The sequence below is a fragment of the Thermobia domestica genome, chromosome 8 (assembly GCF_964235325.1).
Source record: "Thermobia domestica chromosome 8, izTheDome1.hap1.1, whole genome shotgun sequence".
Lineage (NCBI taxonomy): Eukaryota > Metazoa > Arthropoda > Insecta > Zygentoma > Lepismatidae > Thermobia > Thermobia domestica.
In genome coordinates this window covers 125,899,100-125,915,405 of record NC_137461.1, presented here as the reverse complement: position 1 = coordinate 125,915,405, position 16,306 = coordinate 125,899,100, and positions in this window count along the sequence as shown.

Here is a 16,306-nt window from a genome sequence, read left to right as displayed (position 1 = left end):
ATTGCAATCGTAATCAGTAGTTTTTATAGATATCAAAAGTATATTCTTTTTAGTGAGTATCTTTGCTAATAGTTTAAAAAAGAAACTTCTGTCCTGTAACTGTCTGTCACTTAAGTTACTCTCTGGTTCTATGAATTTCCAACACATGGATCTATTCAAAATACAACGTGACATGTTCTCTGAATATTTCATGCTTCAGTGTAATCAGTAGCACCGATGATCGTTATACGCTTCTGATCTTGTAAAAGAAAACATGTAGATGAATGCTTAAGTAGGTGTAATATGTGTCACGTAAATTATCAAAGTTTCAGGACTGTTTATGTTGCTAACAATTACCCTTAGTATATTCTGAAACGCTGACTTATTTTTTTAAGTATTAAAACAGATTGCATTCAAAGTTAGTAATCTCGCAAGTTTTTCTTTAAAATATACAAACTGTCACATACGTTACCAAGCGTTTCAGTAGCGTACGTGACCATAATAACTTATGTGACTTCGAAGAATGCCTCTGACAAAGAACAAGAATTATTTCATCAATCACCGTGTTACAGTGATTTTGGTTCCTGAAAGTTATGTGGTATGCCAGGCAGGCATCCACCCTCAAGCTCTGGAAATGACCTTAATTTTTGCTCATCACCCACAGGTTTCGCGAAATTGGTGTTTCTCTTTCTGTGTATGATGAAAATTTTCCCGAAAAGGGAAATTTATTTTTCTTAGTTTGGCAACACTGCGAATTGTTTTATATTTTTGTTTGCAAGCAGTGTCATGTGTTGATAAAGCATAACTCATTTCGTTGTTGCTTGTTACAAAGCTATTGTGTATTTAACTTTAAAGATAAGAAAGCGGTGAGAAGAGATTTAAAATAAGTAATGAGTGTTCCACTGATTGTTCCATATATCAGAGAGTGCTGTATTTTCCTGAAATAATGCGAAACGTCAAATCATACACATTACGGAGATTAGACGAACAAAGAATAAAACAATATCATGTCACGCCGGTGAATTAATGACAATAATTTATTTTGTTACGTGTGCGGAAAGTTCACCTTGAAATCGCAAAGAAGAACCATTACTCCTACCATCAAGATGTGCTATAAACTCTATTTTGGATGTGCAATCGGAGATCAAGACAAAAGTTGGGCATCCCATATTTGCTGTTCAACTTGTGCTGTTGACCTTAGATCATGCCTTAAAGGGAAGAAATATTCAATGGCATTTGCTATCTCAATGATATTGAGAGTTCCAAGAGACCATGTAACAGACTGCTAATTCTGTTTAACAAACATTTTAGGACATACATCTAAGAACTAAGAAGAAAATTGTTTACCCAAATCTGCCCTCGGCCCTGAGACCGGTCCCACATTCAGTAGACCTTCCTGTACCAGAGAAACCAGATAACTATGAATTGAACATTAGTGAGGAATCTGACACTGAAGATGCTGTGTTGAATTCTGAGGTTGCACCTCGATATACAAAGTATATTCCACCAAATTCAAATGAGATTCACAAGATAACACAGTGTGAACTAAATGATTTTATACGGGATTTAGAATTGCCGAAAAGGAAAGCACAACTACTTGCTTCTAGGATGCAACAATATAATTACTTGGAAAGAGATGTGCAAATTTCGGTATATCTTTATCGTGAAAAAGAATTGGTACAATTCTTTTCCACAAGTGACAGTGTTTCTTATTGTAACAACATTCATGGCCTATTCAGTGTGTTATTATACGAGCATAAGTTACAGGAATGGTGTCTCTTCATTGATTCATCGAAGCTAAGCTTAAAAGTTGTCCTTCATATTTTCTGTGATTTACCTTCCATCCCTATTGGATATTCCACATACATGAAAGAATCCTACGAAAACCTGAAAATTCTGCTTGATTGTGTGCACTACAGCAAATACTCGTGAAAAGTATGTGGGGATTTTAAAGTTGTTGCTCTGTTACCAGGAATGCATACAGCTATACAAAATTTTGCTGTTATCTATGTGAATGGGACAGTCGTGCAATATAGACCATTACGTTGTAAAAGACAGGCCTCGTAGAGAATACTATCGAGTGAAAAAAATGTGGCATATCAACCTCTTGTTGAGCCAGAAAACATTATTTTGCTTCTTTTACACATTAAACTTGGAGTAATGAAAAATTTTGTGAAGGCAATGGATCAAAACAGTGAAGGCTTTGAATATGTTGGACGGAAATTTCCTGGTATTAATAGCATTAAGCTCAAAGAATGAATCTTCATTTGTCCTTAAGTCAGAGAACTTATGAAGATATGACATTTTATGAACTCTTGGAAGGCACTGAAAAGTTTGCATGGGAAGCATTCTGTGTAGTTTTTGAAATTTTCCTCGGTAGAAAAAAGATCCAAACTATAAGGAAATGGTTCAAAACCTAATCGATGCCTACCGGACGATGGGTTGTAATATGTCCTTAAAGATTCACTTTCTGAATAGTCATTGATTGTTTCCATTCTAACTCAAGCCATGTGGGTGATGAACATGGTGAAAGGTTCCACAAAGAGTTAGTTACCATTGAGAAGAGGAATAAGGGTAAATGGACACCTTCAATGTTGGCAGATTTTTGTTGGTTCTTAAAAAGGGAGACAAAGCAAGATCGCAACAGGTCCGCTTGTTGTTCAAAATGGTTTCATTAAAGCAACAAGAGTTTTAGAATGTACGACATTAACCATTCAGATATTTCCAACTACCTGATTTGAATAAGCATGCAATGTACAAATAAATATAAAATTAAATATATCTTCTGTTTTGTGACTGCTTTGTAATGTATGCTCTGGTACCTATTTTTCTTAGTTTCTCTGACAAAATGCAAAACTTTGCTCTAATCTGAGTGTAAATTTAAAAATAAATTGAATTTAAAAAATGAAATTTGTATTGTACTTCATGTTATCCATAAAATTTCGTATTGATTCATGTACAAAGATATATTGCAATATTATTTTATACACTAACCTTTACTGTTTCCCGAAAATTGTGGGCTATAGAGCATAACTAAGAACAGATCCTGAATCAGGAGGTCAAAATCTATAAACATCACCTTCTTTTACGAAGGGAGCCAAAAAAAAAAAAAAAAAAAAAAACTTTGAAATCTCTAACACAGTGAATTGTCATTATATATCACAATGATATAAATAACAATCTCCAAAGTTATGAACAATTTTCTATTTCAATCTAATGAAAAACGAACGCTGATCGGCAGGTTTCCATCTACAATAAAATTTGTCGCATTGGCTTATTGTTTTTTTTCTTTTAACGTAAAAATTCAGTTTTCTGATTTCTTTGGCTGCACTGTTACTGTGCTGAAGTTAGCGCGTTTGGTGGAAAAGTTCAAATAAGACTTTTCATGTTTTAAATTAAGTGTTAGTCACATTCCTAAACATGATTTTTTATGGACCATTTCAATATATATAATCTAATCTTTTTTATTCTTTTATAAATGTGTCAAGTAAGAGAAAATTATTTAAAACTTTATTATTATTATTATTATTATTATTATTATTATTATTATTATTATTATTATTATTATTATTATTATTATTATTATTATTCTCTTATATCAAAATATAAGAGAAAATAAAAAAAATAAAAAATGGAAAGGAAACATAAATTAATTTAAAAGCTTAATGAAGAGAACAACTTTTTCTGCACACTACGTATATTTTATTTGCAAATAGGTGGATACTGAGACGGGAGAAAATGGAAAATTTCAATGTGGAGTCTGATAAGTGTTGTAGAAGTTAATTTTCTTTTCTTTCTTCTTCTGAACTTTAGTACAAAAATTGTACGTAATTGTCACATATGTTATTTGCTTGTCACATATGTTACTTTCATACATTGTAGCAAATTTCCTTAAATAGAAGCCGTTAATAAATATTTATTTCACACCATTATGCATATCTTGTCTAGTTTTGGAAAACAAACCACTTTTACAAGCACAAAATAACTCGCTTTAGTGAAGAAGCGCATACTGTAACGTAAGTGACATGAATTATGACATCTTTCTAAAAATGTTAATTTTTCATAAAATGGAGATGAAAAGTGTGCACCAAAACATGGGATCTTTACTGAGAACTTGTAAGCACATAAAAAATGTTCTTTTTGTTATTTATTGAAAGTCATTTATGACTTTTCTTTCAGGAAAGACATATATAGGAAAGACAAACATCTAAAAACACTTCATACAGGACACGTAAGTTTCGCCCTCCACTGTACAACACTTGTTGCGGTTGCCGATAGTTTTTTTGTTTTCAATGTGTCATTAGGACCGTCCTCTTCCGTCAGCAGTAACCAGTTCACCTGTGAGTGTCGTGGTGTGAAAGTGGTGCGGTAAAATGGGCGACTTGACAGACTTCCAAAGAGGCATGATCGTTGACGCCCATCTGGTTGGAGCTTCAGTGGTAACAGTGACGAACATTGTGGAGGTATCGAAAGATACTGTGCCCAATGTCACGAGAGCATACACAATTCATAGGCAAACGATGTCTGCAAAGCAAAACAGTGGTCGAAAAACAATCCTGTCATATAGGGACCTGAGGGCATTAAAACGGATTCTAGCAGCTAAAAAGAAGACAATTGCAATGAAAATTACGTCTGAACTCAATTCCGGCCTACAGAACCAGGTTTCATCGAAAACAGTGCGACTGGAACTTCATAAAATGAAACTTTATGGCAGGGCCGTTATCTCGAAATCCATGGTCACAGCAGTAAATGCGAAGAGGTGTATCCAGTGGAGCAAGGACCACAAGGCGTTGACTCATGAGCAGTGGAAACACGTAATGTGGTCCGATGAATCGACCTTCACCTTGCTTCCAACAACCGGTCCCCATGTTTACGTATGGAGAACAGCGTCGCAGGCCTATGATACAGACTGTCTGCTCCCAACTGTAAAGCATGGTGGTGGGTCTGTTACAGTATGGGCAGTGATATCGTGGTTTTCTGATATCGTGGTCCCATCATACCCCTGCATGGAATGATGAATGCTAAGGCGTATGAGGCCATTTTGGGGGACCAGGTTCTACCCATGGCCCAAATATTGTTCCCTGATGGAGATGGCATCTACCAAGATGATTTGGCACCCTGTCACGTTGCAAAAACGGTGGAATCATGGTTTGAGGAGCATGACCAGGAGCTATCATATCTCCCCTGGGTCCCACAATCACCAGATCTGAACATCAGTGAGCCATTGTGATCTGAGTTAGAAAGGCGTGTTCGGTCTCATTACCCTCCACCAGCATCCCTTGCGGAACGGGAGCATGTTTTGGAGGAACAATGGTACAAAATTCCGCACATCACGATTCAGGAGCTGTATACGTTCATTCTACGTCGGATCCAAGCTGTTTTGGACGTAAAAGAAGGCCCCACACAGGGCCGGATACAGGGCCGGATCCAGGATTGTGTGAGGGGGGTGCACCAACAACTACCAAAATAACCAATCACACTGAAACTCTTCCAAGTGACATGGTGACATGTGAAAATATTCTTTACCGCTGACAACGCTGATGCATAGAACGGAGGAAAGTATTTTAAAGAATCGGAAGTATTATAAAAAAAAAAAAAGATTTTTCTCTCATCCACGTTTGTATTTTCTTCCCTGCTTGACAAGTGCTATATTGATTTGCTTGGTGAATCCTCTTCCTTCAATCTTTTGAAACATTTTTCCTTAAACTTTTGCAAAGTTTTTTTCTTTTTTGTTTTGAAACTCCAAGCGGAATCAGAAAGTTTCGGATAATGTTGGTATTTTCACTGGTAAATTCTCATTATAGATAGTGTATATTTACGACGAAGGGGGGTCACGTGCACCTTTGCACCCCGATATATATATGGAAACAGCAAAACATTGTTTATGCAATGTAGCACCCGTACACATCAGAGGTACTCTATGTATGTCAGATTCGACTCAATACTCTACTACTGAGTACATATGCTCCATAATGTTACAATGGTCTATGTAGTGGTCCAGGGAAAGTGTTGAAGTTTATTACGATGATTCTTTGAAAACGCATAAATAGTTCCAAGTTTACTTAGAAAAAAACTATTTAGCGTACATTAAAACGTAAGTTACATGCGTAAATCCTGTTGTTTCGGACTTAGCGTACAATCCGATGTAACATTATGCAGCAAACGTATAACGGAAAAGTATGTTTTATACATTTTCCATATAATTGTTCCGAATAAACATTCTTTCCGTACAATAAACTGCATGTAGTTGGTCTGGATCCCTCATCCGTTGGACGTATATAACACATAGCTGACGTATGCAACGTACGTATACGTGCATTACATGCAATACCTTTAGATACCATACATCCTGCAGCGGCATGATGTAATATCTAAGCAGGAGAAGGGCAGTACGTACGTAGCATATGTATACAGTATATGCTACGTACAGATTTCCGTAGTAAACATATAGATTCCGTACATTTGTGCAAAATTTCGATGTCCGGATAATGGATTTTTCTAGGTATGAGTTTATTGACCAATGGTCACATCGGAAGATTGCATTGTTGTTAGGGAACAATGCATTTCATACCTAAAATGCAGACATGAACACTGGCAATAATTCGTCCTTTAACAGTACATGATTAGGACCAACAACAAACCAAAAAAAATTGGCTTACATCAATACATAGCAGCCATCACGTTTAATGATTTTGAGCAGACAAATGGGAGGATGAACCTCTTTCATTATTCGTCATATTTAAACCCTATATCTTGTTGTAAACAAGGACTAAAAATGACTCATTAGGCAATCTCACTCTCCTCAGTCAACGGTCTCCTTATTTCATATTTTCGGCAATATCCTTTCTGCTATAGAAGTTTCGAAGTCGCAATCCGACCACAGATATGGAAATTTATTTAGATCTCGTTGGTCCAGTGGCATATTCAAAATGTGGATACAGAACTTTGAACCCCTTTTTCATAACATACGAAAAAATGAACAGAAACATGCTATACTGCAATATGAATAAATAAATAAATAAATAAATAAATAAATAAATAAATAGAGCATGCTTAGATGGGATAGAAACTTTTGTGTTGACTTATTGTGATTGATGACGTGTTTATACCCTGTAGGCTAAAGGATACGGAGGGTTAATGAAAGTAAGAGCTTATGAAAGGATTTGTGAATCCACTACGAACTCATAAGAATATGCATGAAAGCAGATAGCCCCAGAAGTGAGCGCATTAGCACTGAGCTACCATGCTTTCCATTAGATGATCTCTGTATTCTTTTGCGTTGAAATGAGATTCTAGAGAAAGCTAGTTTTACATTTTTATTGTGCTTTTACAATTCATAGTTATATGTATGATTCTGTGTAATCTTAAACAAAAGTGGATAACGTAGAATAGTCAATAGTTTCAAAACTACATGCATAATATTAACGTGGGCTCGGTAGAAGATTTGATTTCTTATTTGTGAATTAAAGACATATACCAAACTATTTATGTTCTAGAATTTCCCAACGACAATAAAATTCTTTTTCCTGTTCCATGTGTGATTTTTAAAATATATATTACTGTATTATTACAACCTTAATACGTTGACAAACATTTTTCCCTGCATGACGAACTACCTATGAAAGTTTAAATGAAAGAATAATCCTGCTATTTGATTTCGTTTTTATTATTCCTTTGTTTTGTGATCAAATGTTGGAAGCGTCCTTAACTTAGGTCATCAGAAGAGACGATGAAGTTTAACATCTTCTGCGTCGCAGCGGCTGTTGGTGACCGCTCACAAATCATCCAACTGAAGTTCACCAAAAGACTGTGTGCCAATAACACTGAAGTTCTCCCCGAGAAAATAAACGGAAAGAGGAAAGAAAGGCAACAAAAGAAAGGAAGAGTTTAATCCGGTTTGTTTTCACAAGTGTTGCCAACAACAATATTTGGTTCTGAAATGTTTTCTATATAGTAAGTACGATATGAAGTACTTGAAATAATTTTTTTAGTGGAGTATTTGTATCTATGCTGAATCAAAAGGAATTGCTCTGATTATGAAGAAAAAGGAAGGTTTAATGCTTGGTCTGAATAGTAGGGTGACCAAATGTTACGTCTCTGATGAGATTGTTTATTTTTCAGAATGTCGTACGGTGTTTTAGCAAAATACAAACGGGACAGGAAATGTATGTTTTCGAAAAAGAGCGCCCCTTATTTACCTTGTATTTATGTAGGATATTACGTATAATTTGTTGTATAGACATTTAAAAAGAAAAACAACTCCTTCTGCAAGAAATTAGATCATCAAAGTTATGCCACTCAAGAGATGCCTGTCATCCTGTTAAACATTAAAAGTAATGTAACAAATAAAATTGAAATAAGATTACATAAACAAAAATCAGGTTATTTTGAAAACTAACTACTACAACTAACTACTTCTTCCTCAGCTGCATCAACAAGGACATAATAATGATTATATCTTGCTAGATTGGTATATTACGCCGATTGTTCAGTGTCTCTAAATATGGTCACAATAAATGGTGACTCATTTCTTAAGTTTGCTGGTGGAGTTAGGTGTTCTTATCATTTAAGTGTCAGTATGCAAAAAAAAAAAAAATATTTTAACAAGTGAATTAAAATGAAACAAGTAACTATATAATTCAGTTAGTTCAGATCTCATGGCGAATCCTACACACATATCCCATATAGCCTCGGTGCTGAAGAGAGACAGTGAACTCCAAACCAACCAGCCAAGAAGAGAGACAAATTACAACTGTCGAAGAGAACGAATTCTTTCAGTCCCACACATATGTTCTGTAGACCAAACGAGAATGATGGTTAACAAAGGTGAATGAATATGAAGAAGAATTGATGGAACCTGTAAACGTTGTCCTTCACAAATTCATTTGGTACAGCTTTCGGATAATTGAATGATCGTGAATGCTAGTGGCAGGTATGGCTTACATTATTCATAACATTTTGTTCTGTCAATAGTGTTCATCACAGTCATATGCACCCAGTGACAAAGAGAAAACGGTTATTATAATGTTTAACATTTTATATAGAAGTTGTGTTAAGTGGAAAAGATATTTTTCACGCCGCCCGTTTTATGTTGGAAATATAAAAAAAGTTAACAATTTTTTATTGAAAGCTGGGGAGCTAAACTAATATTCTGTTGCAACTTAGTGCTGCTCCATAGCTGAGATACTACCCATTGAATTAAAGACAGGAAATTCGTGGGACAGGACTAGTCCAACATAGTTTAATACATATCCAAATATCGGCAGAAGTCCACTTTTGGACAGTTTTCCTACAGATATGCCGGAAAGATGACTCCTAAAATATGTAAAACGAGAAGAGATTCCTCTGAAGACCGGAAACATATAGTCGCGTCATTCATGTAATGAATAGATTTTAAGTCTTGACAATGTTGTTTACACAAATCTATGGTTTAAGACAAAATATAATATTTGTCTTGAGTTTTAAATGTTCATTGCACAGAATATCCATTGTTCAGAAGTTGTTTGCTTGGTTATATAAAAAATAAAATAAAGTATACAATAAACTGAGTTCTTAACTTCAACATCTAAAGTACCTATGTATTTACATTAGCATTGACACTACTATCCTCATACAAACACAATACACTGCATGGCACTTTTTTCTTCTTATAAGGCATCTTGTCAAGCAAAGTTAATTTGCTTTGCATGACAGCAGTCCATAATTAATTTTTCAAGCCTGAGACAAAGAAGAATTTAAAGTGAATTAAATCTTTCATCATTATTTTCCTCCCAGTTCTATGGCTCCACAATGTTGGTCTCGTTCCTAAGCATCCATTTGTAGTAAGATTACACTACCTTATTTCACAGAAGCTTCGGTTTGTACTATTATTAACAGAGTGTATTTCTGAAGGGTAAATTGTAAGAGGGATCTGGACAAAACGACTAGGACAGAAAGGTCAAGATCAAAAGGGCACCTCGTCAAAACAGGCTGGCATCAGAATGCACTAATTCAAAACGGTGAGTGTCAAAAGGACCCGAGACAAAGCGGCCTCTCATTGAAAGTTCCCAGATAAACCAGACACTTCTATTCTTGTAATTCTGATGTGACTTTTAATGAACATCAGCATTAGCAATTAACTATACGATAAAAAAGTCAACATATAACTAAGCAAATGTCTTTTTTGTGTAAAAAGCTACTCTTTTCAGTTTTGTTAATAACAGAGCGACTAACCTTAACAACTGAAACCTGAGTGTTGAATTTTTATCTTACTATCATTTTCCTTCGGTGCAATTTCAAAGTAAATTATTACTTCTTCCTAGTCTTTCTTTTCACGGTAAATAGCTAAACAATAGCAACAAAAAGTTGCAATCTAAACCTGATTTGATTTTGAGGCAAAAAGTATAGGTCGGTATCAATTTTCAACACTACTTGAAAGCACAAAATGCCTATGTACTAAAAATCCTCCACGTTATGAACAATTTTGATAAGAAATATATTCTGCGGTTTACACTACACAAGATGTTTACAGTACCACCTTGTTCTAAAGGTATCTAACCACAACGGCAAATGACAAGTATCTTGTTAGAAATTCTTGCAAATTGAACAATCTCCATCAACATTATTTCGAATCAAGCCATTTTTGACTTGTGCTTTTCTAAACATCCTTATTATTCGCGTCATTTTCCCACAAACTCTTTTCTGAAACCTTTGTGGTGTTAAATATTAAGAGACTTTGTACATTCTAAAAAACACGGTAAATTTTACGGTGTTTGCTGTAAGCAATAATGATAGTGGTTTCCATACATTCTAGTAAATTATCCTTTAATGAAGAGCCATTAGTTCCTCCTCTCATGTAGAATGTAACAGTTAATTTGACATCTCATTCAAACCTCTAAGCTAGCTTTCACAAAACCACCGAAATTTTGTGCAACCAAATATCAAAGGTAGAAGTCATTTGACATATTCTGTAATATTTCCAGTGCTGCCAACATAAAGTTGTATTGTTTTAAATGGTACAACGTCATATTATTGCAGATTTCAAATCTACGTGTTAACAGAAAACTTTAAATATTGCATTTGTTTGTTTCCAGTGATACTAAGTACTCAACTGTATCACAAAAATTCAACTTTTGGAGTCTTTCATAAAAATACTAACGAGAGTAAGACTACCAGGTCATCCCAAGTACTTTAGCGGCGAATACTATAGTTATATGATATATTAAACATTTGAATAGGAATTAAACATTTGACTTTTCGAATACACTTTATGTCGAAAACTTGCTTAGTTAAGTATTATATGTAAGGATTTATATGGTTTCTAATATACGAAGAAAAAACTTGTAATGATGTTTAAAGCTATTTTCATAACTCACATCTTTACATAGACAGGAAAAACATGGGCAAATATTTTTATAATACGAGATACATAATTTGACACATTTATGGAAATTGCTTATTGGTTTTCATTGGTTTTTTATAACAATGTTACAATATACCTACTTTTAGTATTTCTCGCAAATTATCGCAATTTCTTAATATTAAACAATGTTGGAAACTTTTCCGATGCCTACAATATTTCCAAAAGTTTTGAGATATGAAATTACTATGAAAAAACACTATGATCTATTATATCGTTTCCAAACTACCTAAGTGGTTGAATGTGATGGTTAAATCGAAATAAAACCGGTTGAAATCATCGTATTTTCAAGTCCTAGTAACCTAGTTCCTATTCATTTGAAACAAGATATATGCTGATCATAATATCCGGCATTAAGTTAGTTTGAATATGCACTACCCTGTTCGTGTATGGTGTTATTATTGTTTTAGAGATCTCCAAAATTTGGATGTTTGTGATACTGAGCATCCTTAGTTCGCAACATTGTACTAGTTAATGTGATACTGTAAGTTTTTGTTTAGTTGAGCAATTGTTAAACAATTGGTCCACTTCGTCCAAACAAATAACACATGAGTATGTCTGCTGAGAGTGAATGATGTTCGTAGTAAAGTATCTCTACCAAAAGCTTGAAAGAGAGCGATTGGTATTAAAAAAACAGGTTATGGACTGAATTCCTGCTATAATAACACAGGTATTAGGTACCGCCATTTCTTTAATTTTATTTCTGAAGTTTCAATCTGAGTGTAGGAGGTGAGAAGGAAAAGCATTTGAGCTGAAGATATTGTAATCGTGAGAGCAAATCAAAGTAGAGAAAACAGGTTTATGCGTTTCGTGACTCCCACGTATCAATGGGTAATTTTTTTTTGGGGGGGGGGGGGTAGGGGCTGTCTCTGTGTCTCTGGATAAGAAGTCACAGAATTCAACACGGACTAAACACTAAACTTAACGTTTCTATGAAATCTCCCAAAGCGGAGAGAGCGTATTTATTTTAAGATCGAAGAATAGAATGAAAACAAGAGGAACATTAATGATTAGATCATCTTTCATTAATAACCCGACAGCCGGAGACTACATATGTATTAAAACAAAGAAATAAATAAAAAAAATTGACGGATGGAGGTGGCTTTTCCATTTTCATTATTGTTTATATCAATTTTGTTACATTCTTTACATAAATATTTCATAACAACATGACATAATCAAGTTGTGGTGTGTCACACAATTTTTGAAGTTTACCATGAAGCACTTAATAATAAGTTGCTTACGTAAATCAATTTTTCATTACCAGTCAACGCCTCCAGCCAAGGCAGCAAGAATGCTCAGTACTACATAGAATCACTACTTCATAGAAACTTCTAGTCTTACACTAGCATTACCATCATTTATATTACTATTAGTAAAAATGCAAGCAAGTTGTCTCTATGTTTTGAATGTTCATTTACTGTGCATTGTCATTTCAAAACAGTTTGGAAAATACTGATCTAGTTAACTCGTAAGATAATAGGAAAAAATATTGTCTTACTCGTAAGCTTAATTATGAACTAAAATATTTCGTTCTACTGTATCAATAATGTTATAGTTTAAATGGTGTTTAAAAGTCAATGTTTGGTTATCAACTTTATTTATAAAGGAATGAATGGATGGAATATCTCAAGAACAAACAAATAATTTTAAAACGTTTAAAACAAGTTGACGTTTGTGCAACTTTGTGAACTTCAATGTATGAATAAGTGAAACAACATGACAACTTCTAGCCCAACATCTCTTTTTCAGTAATTAAATACATTTCTTAAGAAATGCATTAAACTAAATCTCTCTCTCTCTCTCTCTCTCTCTCTCTCTCTATATATATATATATATATATATATATATATATAACTTCTGCTCCATATTATTGGAACGCTGAATTATTCCAAGGAATCGCATCTCGTTTTCTCTTGCCGTTTTTGTCCTACAGAGACCAGTCTTGGAACTGCAAATAGTAGTTAATTATTACACATACTTGTTTTATTAAAGAGATATGTGTGAAGATGCTAAATTTTTCATTGAAACTTTGAATCGATTCCAAACAAGTGTTTCTCTATATCATCTACCACTTCGTTCTATAGCGATGAACACTAAAACCGAAAATAGTTATTTTCTACCACCTCTGGGAGTTAATTTCTATCTCTTCCAGAGGATAACCTACTGTTCAAACGGTTATTTCACTCTAAAATACAACTTATTGAAATCTCTTAAGTTTTTGCTGTGATGTTTTTGACAGACTTAGGAATGTATAGAAAAAAAGAATAAATAAATAAAACGGACCAACTTAGTAGTGTCGTAAGACTTTGGATACTTATTTATAGCATAGTTTGGAAGTCTAAAATTATACACCACATGCTTTTAATTTTACCCATATTGTACAGACGTTATTAAAGTCTACGTTCAACTATTAACATAAATATTATTGACATTCTTCGTCTGAATATAGACGTTTAGTTTAGTCAATCTCTACCTTTACGCCCAAACGCCTGCATGAAAATACTCCGCTACTACATACAACTAAATAAACAAACTACTTTATATGATAAAATAGAGGCTATTACGAAAAATCAGTTAGTTAAACTCAATCAATCAAAACTCAATTAGTTAAATTCAAGAGCTGCCAGACAATTAACGAATTTATGAGAACAAGTAATTTTATTACTGACAAATGAGATTACATTTTTAGCGACAGTAAGGATGTGTTTGATCATGCGAAATAATCGATTTCTAACGTTTTCACCAACTCTGACTAATGTGCTTATTTGTCATAAATATTTCTGTGTAAGAAAGGTCATAATATAGAATAATACAATTTTTCATATATATATATATATATATATATATATATATATATATATATATATTAAAAAATGGTGTGTGTTTTATTGAGATGATTTTCTTGAAAATGAGTAGAATGATTTTCTTTATAGTATTTTGTTATTGATTCTGGAATGTGATATAACTCTAGTAAAGGATTAGAGGATTAAAATAAACTTAATTTGGAAGTTGTGTATTCTGAAATATATGCAACTAGCAGCGTTCACCCCGCTTCGCTGCGGTCACCCCGGAACGCAATAAACTTTGTTACTTAGATAATTTTTACTTTTTCGCTTTCAAGTGATATGATAAAAACCATAGAAGATTGCAGTAAATGTTAACATTATATCGCCTGTCATTTATGTTAACCCGCCCCGCTTCGCTGCGGTCACCCCCGAACGCAATAAACTTTGTTACTTAGATAATTTTTACTTTTTCGCTTTCAAGTGATATGATAAAAACCATTATAACGCCTGTCATTTATGTTAACCCGCCGAGTGACACGGTCATGCGGGTTGCATATACATACGTTTATTTTTATACCTATGATGAACTAACAAAGGATTTGTACGTAATGGACACCTGAATGGTCAATTATCTCAAGACACTGGTAATTGAAAATTAAAGTGATATGATAAAAACCATCTAGGGTCCAAATCCTAATAACCCCCCAAAAATAAAAGAAATTGGTTCAGCCGTATTAGCGTGATGAGCGGACAAAGGATTTGTACGTTCTCTTTTATATATATAGATTGAGAAATAAATATATTTCACTTATTTGTAGTATGTGATTGGATTAGATAATCTTCGTACATGTTGCAAATGGAATTATGTCTTCCACTTTGTGCAGGTGGCCCTGCGTGGCGTAGTCGCTAAGACTTGCATTTGTTGCGAGCGGTCTCGGGTTCGATTTCCAATGGGAATACTCGGTCGAGAAAGTGTAACAGATTTTTCAGGCCAGACATCTTGAATGAGGTTTTTCTTAGGTTTTCCTCATTCACACCAGGCAAATGCCGGGATAGTACCAAGCATTTAGGTCCTAGGCCGCTTCCTTTCTTTCCCAATTCTTTCTTCCTTCCCTTTCATTGGATAGTGTGCTCACCGAAGGACATCATCTCTCATATACGTAACGGGCTAAATAGACTCATCTGCCGACAGCCCAGAAATCTAATTCGTAATCTCTTTCACTTTATGCAAGTACAACCTAACCGCAAAGTTTATAAGCACTGAAAGTAAACGTCATTTGAACTGATTCGTATAAAAGATGTTAAAAACGAATCTCTTCTTTCATAAAGATATATCTCCACACACTTTGGTATGCTAATTTTAAATATGAGGCGCATCTAGAAGGTAAGTTCCGAAAGTGCTCCAAGATGGCGCAACTGGTTAGAGCGGATCGTCTTTGCTCAGGAGTGGAAGAAGAACACGTAGAAATAAAATGGCATGAGAGCAGTTGTCTGCAATCAGTAGTGAGAGAACTTTGGTATGGTAACCATGCTTGTACGCATGCAGTCTCCCGCCGAATGCAAGGTACACAAGATAGTAAGCTTTCTCCACTCTAAGAAACTGCCGATGCAAGATTTCCAACGGCAGTTGTGTGAACTGTATGGACCACATGTCATTATCTTGGTGTAAAAAATACTGAAATTGGTGGGTGCAAAGGTAACATTTTTGGCGGAATATTAAATAACTCAATTAATAATTATACGACATTTGAATTTGTTTGTATTAAATTCTATACTTCTATGGATATTTCCTCACTTGAGAAATATATCTCTTCAGGCCCGTATCCACGGGGGGTTAGGGGGCCGGTCCCCCTAAATTTTTACTGGCTCCCTAAAATGTTCACGGTATGCTTGCAAATGAACTGTAATATGGTGATGAATTATTATATGTTGGATCGCCCCCCCCCTAACTTCTACCAGACCCCCCTTACATTTTTGGGCTGGCTACGGGTCTGTCTCTAAAATGAACATCGGGAAATCATTAGTCTATATTACAATTTCACCTTAGTTTTACCCTAACATTGAGGAAACTCTTTTATATAGCCAAAGATAATTTCTGCTTTTCCTCACTTTAAGTCGACAATAGCAAAATCTCACAGTT